The 23,057-nt window shown below is 42.8% G+C and overlaps 1 protein-coding gene and 1 long non-coding RNA gene across 5 annotated transcripts in view; one reads left to right on the top strand and one right to left on the bottom strand.

Annotated features, from left to right (window-relative positions):
• Positions 1 to 23,057, top strand: part of ACVR1 (activin A receptor type 1) — a 126,482-nt gene that overhangs the window by 23,397 nt on the left and 80,028 nt on the right. For 2 of the 4 annotated variants that reach the window (XM_038584554.1, XM_038584557.1), the window contains exon 1: positions 21,085 to 21,860. The exons of 1 other annotated variant lie outside the window; for it this stretch is intronic. The gene's annotated coding sequence lies outside the window, so the exon portion shown is untranslated. Of the gene's footprint in view, positions 1 to 21,084; positions 21,861 to 23,057 lie in introns of those variants that run through there. One more of the 4 variants, XM_038584556.1, reaches the window with a different exon arrangement.
• Positions 7,370 to 8,744, bottom strand: LOC111094311. The gene is made up of 3 exons (XR_005384563.1): positions 8,278 to 8,744; positions 8,109 to 8,172; positions 7,370 to 8,026 (listed from the first exon to the last, which is right to left on the bottom strand). It is a non-coding gene; the product is annotated as an uncharacterized LOC111094311 (long non-coding RNA).

Here is a 23,057-nt window from a genome sequence, read left to right as displayed (position 1 = left end):
CCTCAAGTACTTCATTTGTAAAATGGGGAATGTTATGAGAGCTACACTCAGGATTGTTATATCTACCTCAAGTGTTTCTCTGAGCTTGCTGGAAATCCCTTGCATGTGGTGCTGCTAATGTAATCTTCCTAATCCAGTTATATAATTTCCTTGACCCTTAACCCATCAACTACTCACTGTTGCATTTAGAAGAAGTTTTAAACTGTGTAGGTTGACTTTTAAGATGTGTGGCATCTTCCTTTAGACTCTTTCCCATGGTTGTCTTATACCACGACCTCTCATACTCTTGGCTGTGCTGTTTCATTCAGTCTGTTGCTGCACAATAAATCATCCCAAATGTGGTGGTATAAAATTCCAAGCATTTTGTTATGATCATAGTTTAGCGAATCTGGATTTGAACAGTGCACAGCAAGGACAGTGTGTCTCTATTTTACTGTGTCTGGTGTCTTAGTTGAGAATGTTTGAAGTTTGGGGGCTGTAATCACCTGAAGTCTCATTCACTCACATGTCTGGTGGGTGATGCTGTCTGTCAGCTAAAACGCCTACATGTGGTCTCTCTGAGCTTCCTCAGAGCATGGCGGCGGAGTTCCAAGAGCAGGTGTCACAGGAAACAGGAAATGGAAGCTTCTAGTTTCCTGAGGATTGTTCCTGGCAACTGTTACAGTGTCACTTCCACCATATTCTATCGCTCACACAGTCACATAGCCCAGATTCAAGGGGAGGGGATGTAGTGCCTGCGCCTTGGTGGGAAGAGGGCCAGTGAATCTTGGGGCCATGTTTTAAATCTACCACAGCCTACTGTTAGCCGCCTTCCTCTGTACTGTGTCTAATTTTCTCTGTCAGCTGCTGTCCCCCCATCTCTCCCTCCCCCCCTCCACTCTCTCTTCCCACCCCAGTTCAAATGCCATTTCTTTTACCATGCGCCTTTGCCATATCCCATTCTCTGGTGAAAATCAGTGTCTCCGTCCTTTAAGTGCTTCATTATTTTTTTTCTTTATTCGTAGATTATAAACTCTTTGAAGGTAAGGACCATATCTTGTTTACCTTTGCGTAATCTAAGCAGATACAGTCCTTGATTGTACATTCAGTATCGAACTGAGTCTCAAATTTGGGACCCAGATGGGTTGGGACTTGGCAGTGGTTAAGTAGAAAATTTTAATGAGAAAATTAAAAACTTTCCTTTTAATACAGATTGTTTCAAAGATTTTTTTTTAAACTGGCTTTCTGTTGAAAAGTAAGACTTATGAACTTTTCTCCCCATAGCATAACATTAGAGGAGAGTAGCTTTTTGATACTATCTTCTTCCTGTCCAGTTTAATCCCTGCTACCCATGCCTTACTGTTTTTACAAACTGTGAGTTTTAATCTATTACTAGATCAATTTAGTGAGTCACACCCAACATTAGAAATAAAAGGGAATAGAATTTCGAATAAAAACTCATGTATTGCAAGAGTAAGAATTGCCTCATGAGATTTTTGTTTTGGTTTTACATATGTATGTATGTAATGGGTTGAAATGTAAGATATTTTTTACTACATTTGGGGTCAAAAAGCTTGAAAGACTGTTCAACTGCCTTCTAAACTCTTGGTATTCTAATTCCATCCTTCCCTCCCTTCCTGCCTTCTTTCCTTCCCTTTTTAGATTTATTGCTTTTGATATTTTTAATAATCTTTTCTGAAAAAGATTATTTTAGAGGGAGAGAGAGTGAGCGTGTGCGTGTGTGCACATATGTGAGCACACATACTGGGGGAGGGGCAGAGGGAGAGAGAATATCAAGCAGACCCCCTGTTGGGTGCAGAGCCTGAGGCGGGGCTCTATCTCAGGACCCTGAGATCAAAACCTGAGCTGAAATCAAGAGTTGCTTAACTGACTGAGCCACTCAAGTGCCCCTGATGGTTTTTTTTCTAAAGGCTAATCTGCAGATCTCTTCTGAGGACCTTGTATACTCCATCGTTTATGCTCAAGCTTTTCTTCACTTATCTAGCCTCTTTTTATAATAAACCTCACTGTTCCAATGTGACCTATTGCTTTCTCTTCTCTTTTGGAGACTTTAAGCCTAGTCTTCTGTCCTCAAGAGGAGAAGAGGTGAAATTAGATAATTCCTTTTCCTCTTTTATGTTTTTATGGAGGTATAGCACACATATTGTAAAATGCACACATCCCTAGCAAACAGCTCAGTGAATGTTGACATCTGATTTCATCCATGTAAGGCATCATGCAGATGAAGATAGAAAACATTTCTATCATCCCAGAGCTTATTCTTTTTTTTTAAATAACGATTTATTTATTTATTCCAGAGAGAGAGAGAGAGAGAGAATGAGAAAGCATGTGCACGCACGGGGTCAGGGAGAGGCAAAGGGAGAGAATCTCAAGCGGACTCTGCGCTGAGCACAGAGCCCTAACTTGGGGCTCCATCCCACAATTTTGAGATCATGACCTGAGCCAAGATCAGCGTCAGATGGCCAACTGACTATGCTACCCAGATGTCCCAGAAAGAGATTTATTCTTAAATCCTTTCTGGAACAAGGTGGGTGAGTGGGTGAGTAAATTAGTAGATTCTATCTTCTGAATCCTATGGCATATATAGGTAATAATGTTGAATTTTAAAGTGTATGAAGGTCTAAAGCAATTGAGTTAGGAAGTGTTAAGATGGAGAATGTTGAATATGAATTTTTGAAGAATAAGACAGGACCAGCATAGGTGAGCCAAGGGGAAGAACAATGAAGAATCACTTCCAGAGGAATTCAGAAGTTTTATCTGAATTTCAGAGGAGAAAGCATAAAACTTAGTTTGGGATTGCCACTGTAAAAAGTCATGACAAACTTAGTATCTTGAAACAACACAAATGGTGTTCTCTTAGAGTTCTGGAGGCTCTGAGAGAAGAGTCTCTTTCCTTTGGCTTGTGTCTCCTTTCCTCTGTCTTCACAGCATATTCCTTCAGTCTTTCTGTTGTCACACCACTTTCTCACTGTAGTTGAGCCTCCCTCTGCCTTCCTCTTAACAGGACACTTGTGATTACATTTAAGGCCAGCCGGATAATCCAGGATGATCTCCCCATCTCAAGATCTTTAGTTTAATCACATCTGCTGAGTTCCTTTGTCATAGAAGGTAACGTCCACAGATTCTGGGGATTAGGACGTGGACACTTGGTTTCTGTTCCTCAAAGAATCCTTCTTCACAACAAGAAAGTCTGTTGGATAGTTGCTTTTAGTTCATTCTCCTTTTTCACATTAAGTTACTTTTCCTTGAACACTCCATTGCACATTTTATTCCCTGGCTCAGATGTCTTTGGTGACTCCCCTATTAACTAATAAAATTAACATGACCTAGATCGACATTCCACTTGCTTTCTCCAGCATGTTCTACATTCAGGCTTCTCTCTCTGGTCTCTAGTGCAGCAGCATGCATTTCCTCATTGTGCTTCCACTACCACTGGCTCTCTGCTTTCAGTGCCCATGGTGCCCTGGGCCATCCTCCTCCTCCTGCCCAGGGTGTCCTGTACCATTCCTGCAAGGCCTCTTCCCTGAGCAGCATTTTCCTCACCTTCTGTGTTCATTTCCTAGGCTTCCAGAACAAATTGCCACGGTCTTGATGGTTTCAAACTCCAGAATTTTATTCCTACACAGTTGAGGAGACCAGAAGTCTGAAATCAGGATGTCGGGCCTGGCTATGCTTCTCTGATGTCCCTATGTGGGGATCCTTCCCTGCTCTGCTTTCTGGTGCTCCAAGCGATTCTTAGTTTGTGGCTACATATCTCCAGCCTCTGCTCCATCTGCACATGGCCTTCCCTTCTCTCCATGACTCTCTGTGCCTCTTAGAAGGACACTTGTTGGAGTTAGGCCCCACCTGAGTAATCCAGGACATTCTCATCTCAAGATGCTTAATTTAATGATATCTGCAAAGACCCTTTTTCCAAATAAAGTCACATTCACAAGTTCTAGGAATTAGGATGTGGATACACCTTTTGGGAGGTGTATCTCCCCATTCAACCCATGACATATCTCAGCCAGCAGTTGTGGTTTATTTCCTTGACCTCTTGACATTAGTGACATAACTTTAGACTTGGAACCCCCCATCTTTGTCCTGTTATTTTGTGCTTTAATGGATAATTCCTGCCCTTGGAGGCAAGAAGGTTTCTTTTGCCAAGCAACCCTTAGCTCCTGGCAGGGAGCTTAAGAAATGATAAAGAGGAGTTTTTTTTGCTTTTTTTTTTTTTTGAATAAAACAGAAGCATGTAAGCATCCTGGCATGGTGATTGTCAGGGTGCTATTTTGAAATATAGCAAGTCATCTTTCTCAGTGTTTTTGGTTTATTAATTTCTGGTACGTTGTGTGGGGAGCTTTTTACATCTCAGAAATGTCCAGTGAGTAGTCGGGAGGGGGGCAGCTCTGAAACAACGGAGGAATCCGCGGGGCAGGGCAGGCCCGGTGGGGATGGTGCGTTCGGAGCCCTGCCAGGTGAAGCTCCGAGGCCACTTGGCTGGCAGATCCATCACTGTCTGGAATTTGTCTTACCTGGTCTCTTGGAAATCTTAGGCTTCACCGGAACCCTTTCCAGTGGATTCTTCCCAGACCGAGGTGCCGCCCCTCGGTCTCCCTGAGCACAGTGGAGTGCACCGACTCCGCCTGGCTGCCCCCAAAGGCCAGCCTCGCCATGTCATCCAGGCTACAGGCTCGGTCTCCTTGGCCTGCCCCACAAACACAGCTGCCTTCCCCACTATTTTCTTCATTGGGCGTAATTTCAAGGTTATCTGATAATACCTTTTTTTCTTCAGTCTCAGTCTTACTTTGAATGGATGCTGGCTGTACAACCCTATTAAACTTTAAGCTGATTTTTTTTTTGTCCTAAGCATTTGAAGGTGACTGATTTTCAGCCTTTTTTGGTGTTTTCAAGGTGGTTATATCTTCACTTGGAGTTTTATTATATCTGTGAATCCTGATATATCTGCTCGAGGCTGTGAAATGTAGCCATTGCTTGTGGTGGCAGTGTCTGTGGCAAGGGTGCTCCCTAAGGTGCTTGCTGATCCTCCCCTGTGATGCAGAGACTTTTTAAAAAAAACAGATTTTAGGGATCCCTGGGTGGCGCAGCAGTTTAGCGCCTGCCTTTGGCCCAGGGCGCGATCCTGGAGACCTGGGATCGAATCCCATGTCGGGCTCCCGGTGCATGGAGCCTGCTTCTCCCTCTGCCTGTGACTCTGCCTCTCACTTTCTCTCTCTCTGTGTGTGACTATCATAAATAAATAAAAATTAAAAAAAACAGATTTTATTTATTTATTTGAAAGAGAAACAGAGGCAGAGAGTGCATGCATGCATGGACAGTGGGGGTGGGAAGGGGATGGATGTGTAGAGGGAGAGCGACAAGCAGACTCTGCGCTAAACACGGAGCACAGATCCTGACCAGGTTCCATCTCCCAACCCTGAGATCGTGACCTGGCCAGAGATGAAGAGTCTGTTGCTTAACCGACTGAGCCACCCAGGTGCCCCCCCAATGACGCAGAGACTTTAATGGGATGGGTAAGAATGCCTGATGCTTTCAGGCAAGTGTGGATCTGAATTTCATTCTGTCACTTTCCAGCTGTGACATTACTTATAGCTTCCTTGAGTTTTGTCGTCTGTAAAATGGAGATCATAATTCCTGTTGCGTCTTTATCCATGTTGGGGGGATCAAGTGATAATGTACATGCAAATCTGGCACTATCTGGGTACCCTGAGAAATGTTCAAAAACTTGTGGCTGCTATTGTTATTCACCTTGCAGGGGAAAACCGGGATTCTAGTGGTATCGAGCAATGTTTCCAAGTCCCCTGCAGTAAGATCCTAACTTGCAGGATTTACGACACAGACCAGTGTGTGTTGGGTAATGCTGTGTTGAATATGTCAGTCCTTATAATCTGGCCGTATGGTTCTTTATTTGCCCAGGTTCTTTATTTGGTTTGTTTGTAGAAAGATAGAAAAATGGCAGGGATAAAAATACGCTTACTATTACTGAATGGAGGCATGTATCATGCTAGCTTTGTAAAGTTATACTTTTCTTTAGTCCAAGGCCTCTGCCTCCAAAGTCAGTGGGAGGGTAGACTACAGAATATGGTTCAATGAGTGTTAAATTCATATTTTTAGGAGTAATCTTGTGACTGTTAAAGTCTGAGAGCTTTATTCTGTATCACTTGGTTTATATAATAGAGATGTGATTAAATACGTTGTTTTTTGTACTAGGAAAGCTTCAGTTCATACACTGCCTCACTGATTTTCAGGGCGAAAAAAGAAACCATAGTAGATGAGCCTTGGAACAGACCCTTGCCGAGAGGCAACATTTTTGGATTAAAATGATTTTCCTTATAAGTCCCTCTGTGTATCAGATCATTTCAGGGAGAAAAAGAAGGAAGGGGCATAAAGTGGTAGAAATTGGGTAAATTGGGCCATCATCTGATGCTGAACTTTGTTTTTGTGAGTGGCTAAGACTTTTTCCAGAGTTATTTGGTTCATGAGATGAAGAATTCCTTATATAAAGGGGCATGTGTTCTTCTAATGGAGGGAAACTCTCAGATTTAGGTCCTTAAGCAGAAGACATGTGGTTAGATGCGTGAAGGTCCTTCCATGTGGAGTTTTCTGCCTGAATGGAAACTGCATGAGGGTAGGAACTTGGTCACATTTGCTCGTATGTGTCCAGAGTTGAACACAGTCCCTGGCTGCTTGTAGGCGCTCAGGACAGATTGGTCAAGTGCATGGGGCAAGGCAGTGAACTTGGTGTAGGGTTCAGAATACCCTCCGTACTTTGTGCTGGCTTTTTCCTGGACTGGCCTTTCCTTCGGGTCAAGAAGTTGTTTGGAAGAGAGAGCCATGCATCCTAGGGGCATGGCATGTTGAGATGCCAGCTCTATGGGTCGTGCCAGGTATGGACGATGAAATGGTACAAAAGATCTTATCCAGGGTCTTCCTCAGCATTTGGATCATTGTGGTTTCTGTGCTTCCATGGGGGCTGTAACAGAAGATATTTCCCTAGAATGATCCCTCGTAAAGTACAAGGGAGAGCTCTGATTTAGGTTTTGGGTGGATCTTCAACCATCAAGCCTAAATCAGTCTTGAGAATTTTGGATTTTTTTTTTTTTATTGTCCTTGAGAAACAGCAAGACAAGTGCGTCATTCATTTACATGATTTCCCTGTCTAAGCAGTTTTAGTGGGCTTCCTGTGCTGCGTTCTGCACCAGAGAGGGAAGAGTCAGGGCACCCTGCTCCTTCATATCTTCCAATAAAAGAATGACTCTTGGGGCCTGGGATTCAAACCTAATGATCATCATGATGCAAAGGGGATGAGAGTGGGCTGATCTTGTTCCTTCCTGCCTCTCTCCCATCTTTCGTGATTTTGACCCTTTTCCCACAGTATTTTCTAAGCGCCAAACTGAGATCTTAATCATATGAGTTTCAACTTTAAAGTCTCATTTTAATCTTTGGGGCCCAGGAGTCAGGTACAGATGAGAGGAGGGTGGGGAAACAAGGCTTGCCTGGGGATTGAGTAAGCTCATGCACACATTTCATAATTTTTGCTGCTGCTGGTTGTGCTGAATTTCTGGCGGGGGGTGGGGGGGGATGGAGGTGGAGAAGGCCTGCAGTGCTATTACCAACAAGGGAGCAGGAATTGTGGTTGCTGTCAGGCCGGCAGCCAGGAGGATATTTATAGTTGTAGTGAGTGGCTGTGAGCCCACCATGGTTCTGGATCTGCCTCCTGCCTTAAAGTTCCCGGTGTTCTTGAACCGAACCCTGCCCTTGTTGGCCAGACAGTAGTTAATGATAAAGCGGGTGGCTGCAGGATGTGGCGCGCGTGATGGCCTTGGCGGCTTGCAGCCTGCAGGTGCTTGTGCTTTGGCTGACCTGAACCCCTACGGAAGAGCAGGTGTCCCCCTCCATCCTCTGGTCAGGGCTCCGATGATTTCCTGGCCTTTCTCTGAGATGGCATCGTCGATACAGTGCTGGTGGACCCTTGCTAGCCAGGCTCCGCTTCCTCTGTGCCACATGGGCCAGGTCATGTTTAGATCTAAGACACCAAAAAGAAAGTGCAGGTCATGCATTTAGTTTTCTCCACTCTCCTTGAATTCAGGTTGCAGATTTATACTCACTGTGCCGAAGGGGCAAAATCAGGGTGATGCTTTGCATATTTTGGCTCCCGTTAGGGTATAAGAACTAGAAGGGAAAAGTGAAAGAGTAAGTTCTCACAGGAAACAACCAAAAATACAAAAACTTTTTCTTGCTTACATGGTAAGGTATAACATATGTGTTTGTGCTAACCGGTGGGTGTTCTTAGGATGGAATGATGGTTCATCTGTTAATTTGCATTTGCAAGTGACAGAAAGCCCAGACTGGCCTTAGTAAGATGAGAATACGAGGGTTGCCATCCTCAGGAGCCTAGAGTAGGGCAGGTTTTAGATCTGGGTTGACCCAGGATTCAAGCAGGTGTCCCTGGGACCCTGTTATTTTCCCTCTAATTCTTTCTTTGCCGCCTCCAATCTTAGTCAGATTCTCCATCCATGGTAGTAAAATGGCTGTGGCATATTCTCTCAGGTTCGAGTATAATGAGAAAATCAGACTTTCTCTTCTAGCAGTTCCGGCAGAATTCCAGGAGTCACTCTGACTGGACCAGCCAAGGTCACATCCCCCAATGGAATGCAGTGTGTCGATTGGTCTAGTCCCTCTACCCCCAGCACTCAGGAAAGAAAGGGGCGTAGCTCCAACCCAGGTCAAGGGGTTGTTGCTGGAAGTGGGGGTGGTGTTGGGGAGGCAGACAGTTCCTCCAAAAGAATTCCGTGCATCACTACGAGGAGCCTTTGTTACCATGAGAGAGTACTGTTACGGAACCTCCTGGGTTGTTGCTTGATGGTTACGACGTTGGTTTTCAGGAAGCCATAAGTTCTTGGTATGGTTTCTAGGTAAGTCTGACATCCCTTAGAAGCAGAGGGCCAGTGATTTTGCTGATGCCCCAGGGATGCTCACTGCAGGGTGTCAAATTACAGGAGGTCTTAATGGATGCCATGCTAGGTGGCTCTACAGTGTGACATTAGCTCAATTAGCTTTCACTGTATGCCATTAAATCGAAGATCGTAGCTGGACAGCTCTTCTTGACATATGTTTTGTTTGTCCCTGAAAGCACGTGTTCGGTTTCTCTCTGGCCATTCAGATTCATTTTGAGTGACTGTCTCGTCAGCTAGGGGCTGGGGAGATGGGAGGAAAGGCTGCATTTTGGCAGGACTTCAAGCCTGGAGCAGCATCCTGCAGCCAGCACCATAAGCTGTATAATTTGTCCACGGAGGCCTATGCATTATAGAAATGAAAATTCCTTCTCTGACAGCATTCATTGCTTAGCACGCAGCAATTTGGCTGTCAGAAACAGCTGGCCCTGCGGGGTGGGACAATGGAAAGGCGAGAGCAGAGAGAGGCCAGTGCTTACTCAAGTCTCCCACTGTGGGAGGATCAGGTTACTGAGACCGTCATTAACAACAGACTGCAAGGGGCTCTAAGGCAAAGCTTCCAGTGAGCAGGAGCCTGTGGCGCAGACAGCCAGTGATTTCCCCCTCTTTTTTGCTGAATGAAACAAAAAGATAAATTAAAAATAAACTATTAATCTTTGCTGACTCTCACATCTTGGCTTTTCCAAAACGTTCTGATTGTGCCTTCTGTTTGGTGATGGGCATTTCTGGGGAAGTAAATCCCTTCTAAGTATAGTTGTTATTGGTGCATTCTAGAAAACTTGGAAAGGACAGGGGCGCAGAGCAAGAGGGATTGCCTGACAACTGCGTTTTTGAGGTCTGTAACTTTTAGTTTCTACTTATGTAGAAGGAATTGGATGAAAAGATCAGCATTGGGGACCCCCTGAGGCATGTTGAGGCATGGAGTAGGGTGAACCCCTGGCCCCCGACCCCGCACCCCCACCGGTGCAGATGCCAGAGGCAGGACCGGGACAGCGGAGCCCTGTGGCTTGAACCTGCTCTGCCGCGTGAATCTGCAGTGTGGCTGGCTCTGTGCATTTTCCTGTATTGATTCCATGACTCACGGAGTGATCTAAGCAAAAAGCACATTTAAACTACAGAGGAGACAGCTGTCTGTTACAAGGGGACATATTTTCTGGGTTTAATGGCGCCAGTTTTTTCCTATTAGTTTGTACACTAGAGATGTACTTGCTTGGTATGTGTCATGAAGGGTCTTTTTTTTTTTTCATTTTTGAAAAAGAAATACAGTGTTCTAAAAATCCTCTTTTAAATATTATTCCTTTTTTTTTTTTTTTGAAGATTTTATTTATTTACTCATGAGAGACACAGAGAGAAAGAGAGGCAGAGACACAGGCAGAAGGAGAAGCAGGTTCCATGCGTCAGGAGCCCGACGTGGGACTCGATCCTGGGCCTCCAGGATCACGCCCTGGACTGAAGGCAGCCGTTCAACCGCTGAGCCACCCAGGCATTCCCTAAATATTATTCCTGACTTTGGTTTCACAATGGAACTTGCTCCCCAAGGAAGCAGCAATAAACTCCCCCTCACCCCCCCCCTTTTTTTTTTTTTTACAAAAGCTACATGTCAAAATGATATTATTTTCATGTAGCAAAGGTCCAGAGGGCGTTTAAAACAATGCAGTGGGAAATACCTTTGCCTTTTTGAAGTGAAGAGCACTTTGGAGATACTGAGTGGCTCCAGAGAAGTTTGGCTGTTGGAATTTGGTTGTTGTTCAGTGTGGATGCAACTGTCTCACCCCCCCACCCCCACCTCTAAATCTGTTTCCCTTTTATATGATAGAGGCTGAAGTTCCCAGATGTTGTTTGGATTAAAGATGTGTGTGGGGAGGGGGGGAGAAAAAAAGCTTTCTTAATGATAATAACAGAGTCAGACTGGCTGGTTCTGTACTGACAGGAAAATGGAGAGATAAAAACTCCATTAATGGTGTGTGCACTGCCTAAGTAGCCAATAAAACAATGCTGTCCTCACTGGAAGCCGGTCCCAGACTGGCAGCGCTTCATGCCAACTGCAGGAGACAACAGCTGCAGAGAGGGGCAGAAGTATTCAGTCAAGAGTCTGCCTTACATGACTGGCTTGGGGGGCGGTTCTTTTGTTCTCCTCCTTCCTCCTCCCGTCTGCTCCTTGTCCTCCTCCTCCTCCTCCTCCTCCTGGTCCTCATCCTCCTCCCTTTCCTCCTGCCTCCACTTTTGCCCATTTTCCTTGATGATCCCTTCTTCATGCTCGCTGTTCCAGAAATTGGACCACATCTGATTAAAACTTAATGGTTACTCACAGAACGAAGTTGGCTGGTAGTTTCCAAGCCTATTTGTCTGGCTTAGTTTGAGTTTTTGACAATAGAAATTGTTAATTTATATAAAGTGTATCCAAGGGTTACTAGCCTTAAAGTTTGATAGACCTGCTTAGGAAGCAGGAGAATAGTCACTTGTCACTGAGGTAATGCTGTAGTCCTCCCCCCCCCAAAAAATTCAAACATCTTTGAATTTCCATGTCCAAAATTAGTAGCAAAAAAAAAAAAAAATTGTTTTCCCCCAAGGTACCTTGTTTTGGAGAGTGGCGAAGGTTGGTTTAGTCCCAATCATGCTCTCTGTGCCTTCTGAGCCCATTCTCTGAGTAAAGCCTCTCCTCCGACCCTAGGCCATGCAGGCAAGGCTGTATGCAGGAGACCTCACTTTAGGAACTTACTGTTTCAGGACTCAAGACAAGGTGAGCTCTGACCGTCTCCAGAGAAGAGAAAGAAAAGAAATGCTATTTGAGTGGTGTAGAAAAGCAGTTCAGGGAATTCAAAAGAGAGGTGATCCAGTGCCCTAGTATGGTCTGTTTCCTGTAAGTTTATAATCTAAGTTACTTTGACTTTTTGATATCTGGTACGTGACGGGAAGAGAACAGATATTTGAGCGTGGGGAGCTCTGTATCTAGACCCAGCAGAATGCTGGTGGTGGGGCGTGGGGGCACCTGGAAGGCTCTGTGGCAGAGGAGAGACAGTCCCACTCCCTTGTGTGCAAGCCCTGTGTCAGGCACCATGCCAGGGTTAGGAGATGCAGATCTGATTTTAGGTGCAATCTGGTTTCCTTCCCTTTTGGAAGCTCCATGCGGATTATAGTGGTCTCACGGATTCTGGCTACAGACTTCTCCCTCCCAGGCCACTTCCAGGCCATGGCAAGGGGCCAGTGGCCATAGCATCTCAAGCATGGTCTCTTTTCTCTTGCGACTAAGGATGGCAAAATGAGGTTCATGGACAAACTGTGTCCTTTATGTAAAACTTCTATGATAGGCATTTTTTAAAAAAAGGTATGTGGCCTTTCCTAGTATAATTTTTATTTAGATGGCAAACTAGAGATACTGTTCTGAGGAAATAGGATTCCTCAATGATTAATATTCAATTAATATTGATTGAATGGCCCTTAAAATAGGACATTTACACTATTGTGCCACCTTGTCTTTTTCTAAATATCAGGCCACAACCATGTTAACTTTATATCTTTGAAGGACTTGAGTGGGGTGCCTGGATGGCTCAGTCCATTAAGTGTCTACTTTTGGCTCAGGTCATGATCTCAGAGTCTTGGAATCGAGCCCCGCCTTGGGCTCCCTGCTCAGCGGGGGGGCATGCTCTTTTTCTGTCAAATAAATACATGAAATCTTAAAAAAAAAAAAAAAAAAAAAGGACTTGGGTGAGTTCCAGATGTGAACTCTTTGGTTTTCATTTTTAGATATTATTGTATAAATGGCTCCATAGTGTTTTTGATAAACACTTTTTATTATTATTTTTTATTTGTTTTTATTTTATTTAAGATTTTTAATTTATTTATTCATGAGAGACAGAGAGAGAGAGAGAGAGAGGCAGAGACACAGGCAGAGGGAGAAGCAGGCTCCATGCAGGGAGCCCATGTGGGACTCGATCCCGGGATCCCAGGATCATGCCCTGAACGCTCAACGGCTGAACCACCCAGACATCCCTAGCACTGTATATTAAGTTAAAGGTGTCATTGGCTGGTTGGTTGGTGGTGATTTGCGTTCAGTTTTCTCCTCCCTAGATAACCCTTGAAGGATAGAATCTGCAAAGTCGTTATCAGTGTGAAGTTTTTTCTTGAGTCTGTCAATAAGCCCTACTGGTTAAGGGATCTTTGCATTTACCATTGATTTTCAGTTCTGCCGTGGGCAGAGCTAGATGGCAGTCCATTGTGAGTATCACAGGTCGTTTATTATTTATTTGAGGTAAAGGAGTTTTGACATACTTTAGAGCAGATTCAGCACCACACTCCCCTACGGCTTCTGTTATGTCTTCTAGAGTGAGAAAAGAAGGGAATTCAAAGACAAGCCAAAGTAACTATAGTTTTTAGTTGTTAAAAGGTAAGAACTATTAAGAAAAGGAAGGAGAGAAAAAAAAAAAAAAAGAAAAGAAAAGGAAGGAGACAGATTCGGTGGCGCAGCGGTTTAGCGCCGCCTGCGGCCCAGGGTGTGATCCTGGAGACCCTGGATCGAGTCCCACGTCGGGCTCTCTGCATGGAGCCTGCTTCTCCCTCTGCCTGTGTTTCTGCTACTCTCTCTCTCTCTGCATCTCTATGAATGAATAAATAAATAAAATCTTAAAAAAAAAAAAGAAAAGGAAGGAAATGAGTATCACAAAAGTTAAAATAATGGTTGTAGTAGTAACAACAGCATCAGCAATAGTGGCTTACTCTTTAATGGTACATGTATGTCAGGTTCTGTTCTCAGTGCTTTACATATTTTCACTCTTCTAGTCCTTCTAATAACTCTGAGGCAGGCACAACTTTTTTTTTTTTTTAATCTTAATTATATAGTTTGAGGAAATGTGGCCCACTAAATTAATGCCCCTAAGGCTATAAGATAGCGAATTGCCGGGCCTCGGTTCTAACGTAGGCCCCTTGTCTTAATTCTAAGTTTTAGCTACAAGTAGGGGAAGAAGAAGGTATGACTGGGGTAGGGTATGGAGTGCTGGTCATTTCCTATGAAACATAATAGGACCTGCATTAAAGGTTGCAGTCGCATTTTAAATCTGGATTAAATGTATGTTCATACAATATGTATCCATAAATCATACTGTATTTGAGAAATGACACATGTGGGTGTGAGATACTTACATTCTTGATGTTTGATGTACCAAAAAACCCTATAGTTGCAAACCACTCTCTCCCTTTAGAAAGAGAACATATTCATATACAGAAGTTTTGGAAGCTTTTTCCAAACCTGGCATACTACTTCTGTGGAATATTCATATTTATTTGCCTTTTTTTCCCCTTAATTACCTTACATATTGGATCTTGCCTTTGCCAAAGGCATTAGAAGTTGAGTATAACTCTGAAGTAGAAGTGAAAGCATTTTGTGTGTGTGCGCGCGTGCAAGCTAGAGAACTTCCTACAAAATTATATTTAAAAGAGTTTCTAAACATGTATTTGATCTATTCTTCCTACATCTGAAGTGAAAAATGATGGAAGGACATCTCAGTGTTTTGCTAAACAGTTTAAATTTTGGTCGTGAGTTCTCGGAGACTCTGTCGAGTTTATGCTAGAGCGTGTTGTCTTAAACCTGACTGCACCGCAATGCTGGTAGAACCAACAAAAACGCTGCTCATGAAACAACTAAAATTTTATTAAAAAAATGATTACCTAGGAGTTTCCTCCCTCAATACTTATTGCTTTCAGAATTAGAGCTAGCAGAAGCCAGCCTTTTCCTTCCTGCCGATTTTACAAAATAAGCCATCCTAAAACTTCTAGGACATTGTCATTTCCCTCTGGGATCTAAAAAAGTAAAAAAAAATCCAAATCAGGGAGACAAATATTTATAAAATGGATGAGGGTTTAGTGACCTGAAGCTCAAGCACGAGTTTTCTCAGAATTGTTGACAGTGCGGATGGTAAACAGGCGGTCGCTCGTGTTTTATTTCCTGTGAATCCCGGGTTGGGCTTTCCTGGTCCCATCGTCTTCCTGAAGGAATTCTCCACGCCGTGGTATTCAGCTCACTGTGCGGCGCCTGCAGACAGCAGTCGCCACTCAGTGCTTCTGTGCGTGGCGGGGAGACTACTTTGTGACCCTGTGGGTCCCTCCGGGGTCTTGGAGTGTGACAATTTAGTTTGCTCTGAAGCTTCTACTGCCTGGGTGAGGGCAGAGCTGACGACTGTCGCTAGTCCTCCTTAGCTCTTGTTTTTCCAGGGTAGAAACCTGTGCAGCATAATGTTGGTATGTTTTAAAATGTGTGTGTGTGTGTGTGTGTGCGCGCCCACGCGCGCACATGTGTACATACACATGTACCCAAATAGATACACAGTATATATGTTGAAGGGGTCAGTTACTTGATCACATAGAGCCCCTTTTAAGTGAGAATGGTGTTATTAAAACCACTATGAGGAATGAATTTCACATTACAAATTCTGGCCCAGTTGGGAATTTGGGTTATTGATGGTAAATATAGATTGTTTGTATTCATTGTCGGGTAAGTTGTTTCTTAAGAGTTGCGATATCACAAATGATCGAAAAGCTGATGTTTCAACTTGTGCTGATGTAAATTAAATCACAGGTGTGGAATCTTGAGGCTTGCGATGAAAAGTCTGCTGCTAACACAATCAACTTCAGGCATGTTTTATTATATAGAATTAATCTACAAAAAATGAATCCTGGTGCAAAACTATGTGTTCTAATTAATGGCAGTCCAAATAATTCCATTAGTGGACTGAATGCTTAATGACTCTTGAGGTGATTAAAAGTATAGAAAATCTGTTTTGTGGTTCCTCAAATAAAAATTACTTGGGTAAGGGATCCAGAAATTTAGGTGTCATACGTAATGTAGTCTGATAATAATAGCAGCACATGCTTCTGGGAGCAGACCTCTCTTACCCTCCTACCCCATATCGGTCTGACCCCAAAGCATCCTTGGAACCCAAAAGAGGAATCCAGAGGGATTTGCCTTAATCGAGGTAGGCTGGCCTCAGTCTCTACTCTTCGCTTGCCATATCTTTTCTGCTTCTGTGTCTTCCCTTTAGTTTTCTCTGTACAGCTGGCATGGCCTTTCTGAGAGCCCCTTCTGTTTTAATTTTCTGCCAGTTAGCATCAGTTTGAGCAGATTTGGTCTGCTCATCTGTTAGGTAGGTGAGGACTACGACTCAGACAGTAACATGCTCAAGATTCCGGAGCCTAGGAAATGACAGACTTAGGTTCAGTTCCCAAACTGAACGGTGGGATTCCAGAGCTTCAGCTCTGTCCATAAAAATGAGTTGGGAGACACAATATGTCTACATTGTAAATAGCACAGGATACACTTACTCAGGTTCTTAAGCTTTATAGAAAAGTCCTAAGAGTTTTCAGACTAATTTTTTTTTTTTTCAAAATGGTTTTGTTGAGTTAGTTCATATACTGTAACATCCCTCCCTTTCATGGTGTGCAATTCAGTGGCTTTGAATAAATCCACAGAGTGGTATACCTGTCACCTATCCAATGTTAGGCCATTTTCATCACCCCAAAAAGAAACCATCAGCATATAAGACTGATTTTACAGCTAAGATCATTGAGGTAGAAGCTGAAGGTCGGGCTCCCAGTCATCCAGTGCACTGGGTGAGGGTAGAAGCTGAGCTCTTGGACCAGCCCCCCAGTGGGCACCAGTGTTTGTTGACTGTGTCACAGAAGCCTTTGGAATAGTACATTCTAAACTTGTTATTTTTTTTAAAACCTGTGTTCAATTTTGATAAATTATCTCACCTTCTCGACAGGATTTAAATTTTTTCCAGGGGCACCTGGGTGGCTCAGTCAGTTCAGCATCTACCTTTATGTGTGGTCATCAGGTCCAGGGGTCCTGCTCAGTGGGGAGCCTGCTTCTTCCTCTCCCTCTGCTCTCCCATGCTCATGTTCTCACTCAGACTTTCTCTTTCTTTCTTTCTCTCATAAAGAAAAAAAAAATCTTAAAAAAAATTTTCTTTTCCAAACACATACTTTATTATGTCTTTGGTTTTTCTAGAATATATATGCCACACCCATTCTTTGGATTGGAGAATCATCTGCATCTCCCGACTTCTAGGTCTTCTACATTGCAGGTTTGCTTGAACATATTAAATGAATCAATACAGTCTTGATTTAAAATGACTCATGCATTAAGCAATTTCATGCGTAAACTTAAAGTAAGCCCAGCCAGTGAGTACTACTAATAGGCAAGTATTCCTTGGATCTTCCTTCTCTTTTCTTTAATATTCAACTTTGACCATTTCCTCCTTTCTGTTGCCTTCTTTCTGTCATTAAATTAAGCTCAGTTACATTATATAGCAGTTTATGTATGTTTTTTTCTTCCTGCTCTGTGGTATAAAAAGATTGGGGCTGAGGGGGTAGGGAATGAGCAGTGAGATGTGGAATAACCATTAAGAAGATAGCACTGTCATGGTAAGAAGAACTCCTCTTTTGCCAACTCTGGCCCCCAGCTCCTTGACTGGAGACATCTGAAAGGAGGCCAGGGAGTGAAAGGCTAGCTTTGGGAATTGTACAGGGGCTTGGCTCTAAGGGACCACCTTGGGAAGAATTTTCGGGGATAAAAAATGCATGTTTTTCTTATAAGATGAAGCGTCTTCTTACATTTTACTGACCGCATCTCAGTTTCTGATAGTATTACAGTGTTATCATAGTATTCAACTGCAATTTTCAAGTTACTTTTTTATATATATAATTTAGAAAATATGATGTTCTAAAGTGTTGGAGTAGGGAATAGTTCCCTGTGTATGTACATAAGTCAGTGGGAAACTATGGCTTGGTGTATATGTTTAGCTTACCCATTGTCTTTTTTTTTTTTTTCTTTTTTTAAAGATTTTATTTATTTATTCATGAGAGACACACAGAAAGGCAGCAACACAGGCAGAGGGAGAAGCAGGCTCCATGCAGGGAGCCTGACATGGGACTTGATCCCAGGACTCCAGGATCACACCCTGGGCCGAAGGCAGGCGTTAAACCACTACTGAGCCACCCAGGGATCGTCCCATTATCTTTTTGTATGAAATAAGAAACACTGTAGTTCTCTCTTAGTTTCTATAATTTAGAATTTGAGGAGGGTTTTTTTTTTTTTTTTTTTTTTTTGCCTTGAATTAAAAGCCATGACAACACTAAAAGTGGATTCTGGTAGGCCTACCTCTTTTTTTCCATTAGCATAATTATTTCTCAATTTTTATTGTTCGTTTTTCCTTTGGAGAATCCATCTTATGCTTTGCATCCATTATCAGGGTTCACCCATTCATCCATCAACATTTATTAAGGACCTATTGTTTATAAGACTGTCCTTGATGTTTTAGAGATGAAAAAAAATGCTCCTTATCTTTAAGGAATCACAGACTCACTAAGCATTGAAATTAAAAAAAAAATGTACTTTTTAGGTGCCATGGAAATTAAGTTTTGGAACAACAGATGGTGCATTTACTCCAGACAGGGTGTAGGCATGGGGGCTTCAGGGAAGGCTTCTATCAGGGGTGATTGGTGACCTGATCCTGAACCATAGGGATTTGACAGATGGAAAAAAGACATTTCGTGGGGACAAGGGTAAAGGCAGGAGGTGAATAAGATTGTGGTGTCTTCAGGATGCTATATGGCACAGTTAGGGTCAGAGTACTTGTAGGGTGATGACTGAATGAGGTTGGAGAGGACACAGGCCAGGTCATGGAAATCAAGAATCTGCTCATGCTTAGGAGAGCCATTGATGGTTAAGCAGAGGAAAGAGCTCAGTGGTATTGATTGAACTGTTGGCAGGTACCCAGAGGAGATCACCAAAGAAGCGGTTGGAAATATTGCTGGTTGGAGATCATCGGAGCTGAGACAAAGGCAATGGTGGGGTTTTTAAGGTGAACCTCTCAGTTTCCAACTGTGTCATCAGGGTTCATTGGTGGTTCGATTGCATGAGATACGACATAAAGGAAGACTGGCAGGTTTGGAGTGGTGGGTGAAGAGGACTTGATGACTTTAGTTTTGTTTATCTTGATTCCTTGTCCTGGGAACAGGGAATATTCTCATGCCTCTTGAGAAACTTCTTGATAGATACCCCCCCTACTGTTCTACTTCTTTTTGTGCATTTTCTTACTCAATTATCCTTCAGTTGGCAAACATATTATTGGTAAGCAAATTAAATTAAAAGCAAACGTGTATGAGTTAAGAACCAATTGGCTAAATTAAATGAAAAATGTTATTTTTACTTTTTTTTTTTTTTAATGAGTGGGTTGTGTGCCATCTCAGTACAGGGGTAGATTGGAAAACCATTTTTTTTTTTTTTTTTTTTATTTATTTGTGATAGTCACAGAGAGAGAGAGAGAATGAGGCAGAGACACAGGCAGAGGGAGAAGCAGGCTCCATGCACCGGGAGCCCGATGTGGGATTCGATCCCGGGTCTCCAGGATCGCGCCCCGGGCCAAAGGCAGGCGCCAAACCGCTGCGCCACCCAGGGATCCCTGGAAAACCATTTTTAATTAAAGACATAGCCTTTCTCTTTGGCATAATTCTTGAGGAATCCTGCTAGCGATTGTAAAAGAAATATCTAAACAGAATTTTTGAGCTGGAGGGAAACATAGCAACTTGGGCCACCATTCTCAATGTATTATTAGGGAGAATGGATGCTAGAGAGGATAAGTGACTTGCCAGTGCCACACAGCTGTGGCATAGGGATGTCTAGCTCCTCACTTCAGTGTTTTCTCCACCATACATTGATGACTGCAATAATCCCATCAGCATGATGGAACAGAGTTGGAAGAAGTATAATGTTCAAGGCTGCTCAGTCTCTGGTAGACCGAGGTACCTGGATTCTTGATTTTCATCTTCAAATTAATCTCACTGTTCATCAGTCAGCAAGTATTTGTTGACTAGTATGGAAGGGATGTTCCCAATTATTATAAAACTAGAAGATAATTAAGTGGCTGGCTGTGTTTCTCTTTAAGAAGTTGCAGGTTAGTTTTTCAGATGACTCATTATAGGACTGGCAACTGCTTATAAAGTGCATAGCTCGCCTGACGTAATTATGACTATGTGGTATACGTACACGTATGCATACAGTCACAACAAAAAAAGAAAGCCATAAAAATGTTGCTCACTTTAATTTTTTAAAACTTTACTGGGTCTTTTTTTTTTTGTTACTTTGTTCTTTCTGCGCACGGGGCAAACATTTTCCCCCTCCTAGCCTCAGAAATGCCAGTATGCCTATGGGCAAATAATCTATTAAGCCAAACAGACAAAGAATGTTGGTTGCTTTTTATTCCGTTTATTCTTGGTAAACCTTAATTAGGGAGAGTGATCTGGTAAAAATTTTATTTAGGTTGGTAGTTGACATAAATATTTTCAAGAGGGCTTTGGAAGAATGGTTTTTAAAAGCTTTAGTTCTCTCTTCATTTATTTTGGTACCCTGGTTTTGTAGTCCTATCAGTGTTTCTGGAAATTTCTGTAGATACAATTTTGAAAAACTTAACCTTAAGTTTGGAGCTGTTTAGTTAATAAATGTATTAAGAAAACTTACTACCATTCTAAAGTTAAGACTGCTTTTATGAAACAGTAGTTTTTCTACAATATTTTATATGTTTATTTTGTGTGTGTGTGTTGGTCTGTCCCACTCAAGAGTATTTAGCGCATTTTGTACTGTTTTAAATTAAAGTCTAGGGTAGACACTTAACCATTTAGTGAGAGAGAAGTTTTCTTTAGTAAGTTTATGAGCTTGAAATTATCAATGCTTTAGATGTTTTCTAGTTTTAAGCTTCATTCATTCCACAAACATTTAAATCGGTCTGGTGTGATGCTAGACCAGGTTGTGGAGATCCAGCAGGATATTGGACACACAGAGTCCCTGCTTCCAAGAAGCTTCCCTGTTGAAGCTTTGCTAATGTCAATCTAGTGAGCATATAACACAGGAACTCCAGAGTGAAGTTCAGGAGAAACAAAATGCCAGACACCCCATTAGAAAACCAGAAAATCTGGTTCTGGCCCACGTGGGAGGCATCCCTGCGAACTCGAACTCTTGTAAAAGTGCTTTGAGATCATCAGCTGATGAAAGCCTCCATAGTTTTCTGTGTGAAGGTAATCATCAAGGATTGCCACATTGCTTTGAGACAACAGATGAAACATGGGGATGGGGATTGCCGATGTCCTGCAGGAATTGGATTTACCTTCATGAAAGCTGACCCAACAGACTTGAGAAAGGCAATCTAATTACCTGGGAAGTCTAATTCTGTTTTGGGAGGGTGGAAGAAATGACATGTTCCTCCATTCTTACCTCTTTCTGTTATTCATCCCTCTGTACACTAGGTGTTCTGATTTCTCACCTAGAACCCTTTGGAGATTTAGAGATAGCTGGAATAGAGCTACTTGGGTTTGGGCGAGTGGGGTGGCTTGAAACTCGGATCTCATCCAGGAACTGACATGATGACATTGATCAACCACAGACTCATTAGCTGGGTGAGGGTTAACAGGACTTGAAAAAATTAACACCTGTGGTTAATTAGGGAAGATATTAAAAATAACAGGGAAAATGCAACAGATCCATTGGATTTCTTTTTTCTTTCTTTCTTTTTTTTTTTTTTTTTTTGTAGGCTCCACATCCAGCATGGGCTCAATCTCTCGACTGTGAGATCAAGACCTGAGCTGAAATCAAGAGTCGGCTATTTAACTGACTGAGCCAGCCAGGCACCCCAAATCCATTGGATTTCTTTATTGAGCTACCAGCTGCCCTACAAGGCCTACCAAAGGCTTGCTGTGTAATTGGTAACATCAGCTGAGCAGAAATGCCATTTCCTTCCCAAACTAGTTAATAAGACACCACTGGGCTTTGCCTCGGGACAGCAGTAATGAAAGGAAAGGACAGGGCAGAAACGGCGAAGGAAAGAGAGAAGCAGAGAGTTACGTGGGCTACCTAGGAGTGAGGTGTGTGTGTTTGTCTGTCTTTTGTTGACTCTTCTCTTCCCTGAAGTCACACCTCCTCTCTAGTGAGGAGTTGACTAAGGGGTATTCTATTTTAGTCTGCAGCCTTCCCATCTGGTGTCTGGATTTCTTCTAAGCTGCCACCAGTTGGGGAATGAGGATGGGGTATTAGTCTTTCATGCTGTCTCCTTTCAGGCTTCCTTACAGAGCCCTTTATAATATTTATTTAAAAATTGCTATTTTTATGAGTCAAAATGGTCAAATTATAACATTTTCAAATGACTCGACATAATGTCAACCCGTGTGATTCTCTGTCTTCATCACTGTCTCCTCTTCTTATACCTGCTCCATTAATATTGTTTATGATAATAGCTACCATTTATTAGCACCCACCATATGCTGTGGACTTCACATGTGGCAACTCTGCAAGGAAGTCATGATGGCCATTTTGCCTGTGAGAGACTGAGGCTCAGACAGTTGGCCCAAGATTACATGATTGGCAGGGCTGGGATTCGACCCAGGACCCTTTGATTTAAGCCTGGAACCCTTTTGGTGCTGCTGCATACCACGGCTTTTGTTCCCTTGCGTTTTACCCTTGGTCCTTATGCTTTGTATTCGTGGCACAAATAAATGAATCTTTGGCTGGACAGATGGATAAATGGGATTTTGGTGGGCCATCCAGGCACTTCAGATGAGGGTGTTTGAGACTATAAACTATAAGCAGGTTATATTCAGGAATAGTTTGGTGCTTCATTACACTCACTCCTGTCATAATTCACAGTGAATATCTCTCATCTCAGCCAAATTAGCACTTAAATTCTGGAAGGAGAAAGGTGCTTTGATATTTGGGCCTTAAACCTATCACTGAGGCCATAGCATTAGGAATTTTCATCCTCATCTTATCTCCACTTTGGTTGCTTTTCTCTCCAGACTTTGAGACAGACCTTAATCTTTGCCTGAAAACATCCTGAAGACTTTGTTTTTCCCACTTTCTGCCTCCTGTCCTCAACTCTTTTTCTTCTGTTCCTTACAAGGCCAGGGGGGTTGATCTCTACTCAGTGTCTGTCTATACACTTGAAGAGAATAGTTATTTCCATGGCAGGGTTCCTGCCCAGGATTTCTTGGGAAATTTGTGTCTTTCCAGATCCCCAAAGCAATCGGTCAAGAAATCAGGTAAATGGGAAAATGTGTGGACTTCTC

Source organism: Canis lupus, chromosome 36, assembly GCF_011100685.1.
Source record: "Canis lupus familiaris isolate Mischka breed German Shepherd chromosome 36, alternate assembly UU_Cfam_GSD_1.0, whole genome shotgun sequence".
Classification (NCBI taxonomy): Eukaryota; Metazoa; Chordata; class Mammalia; order Carnivora; family Canidae; genus Canis; species Canis lupus.
The sequence above is the reverse complement of the archived record's forward strand: the minus strand, read 5'-3'. Positions and strand labels throughout refer to the sequence as shown.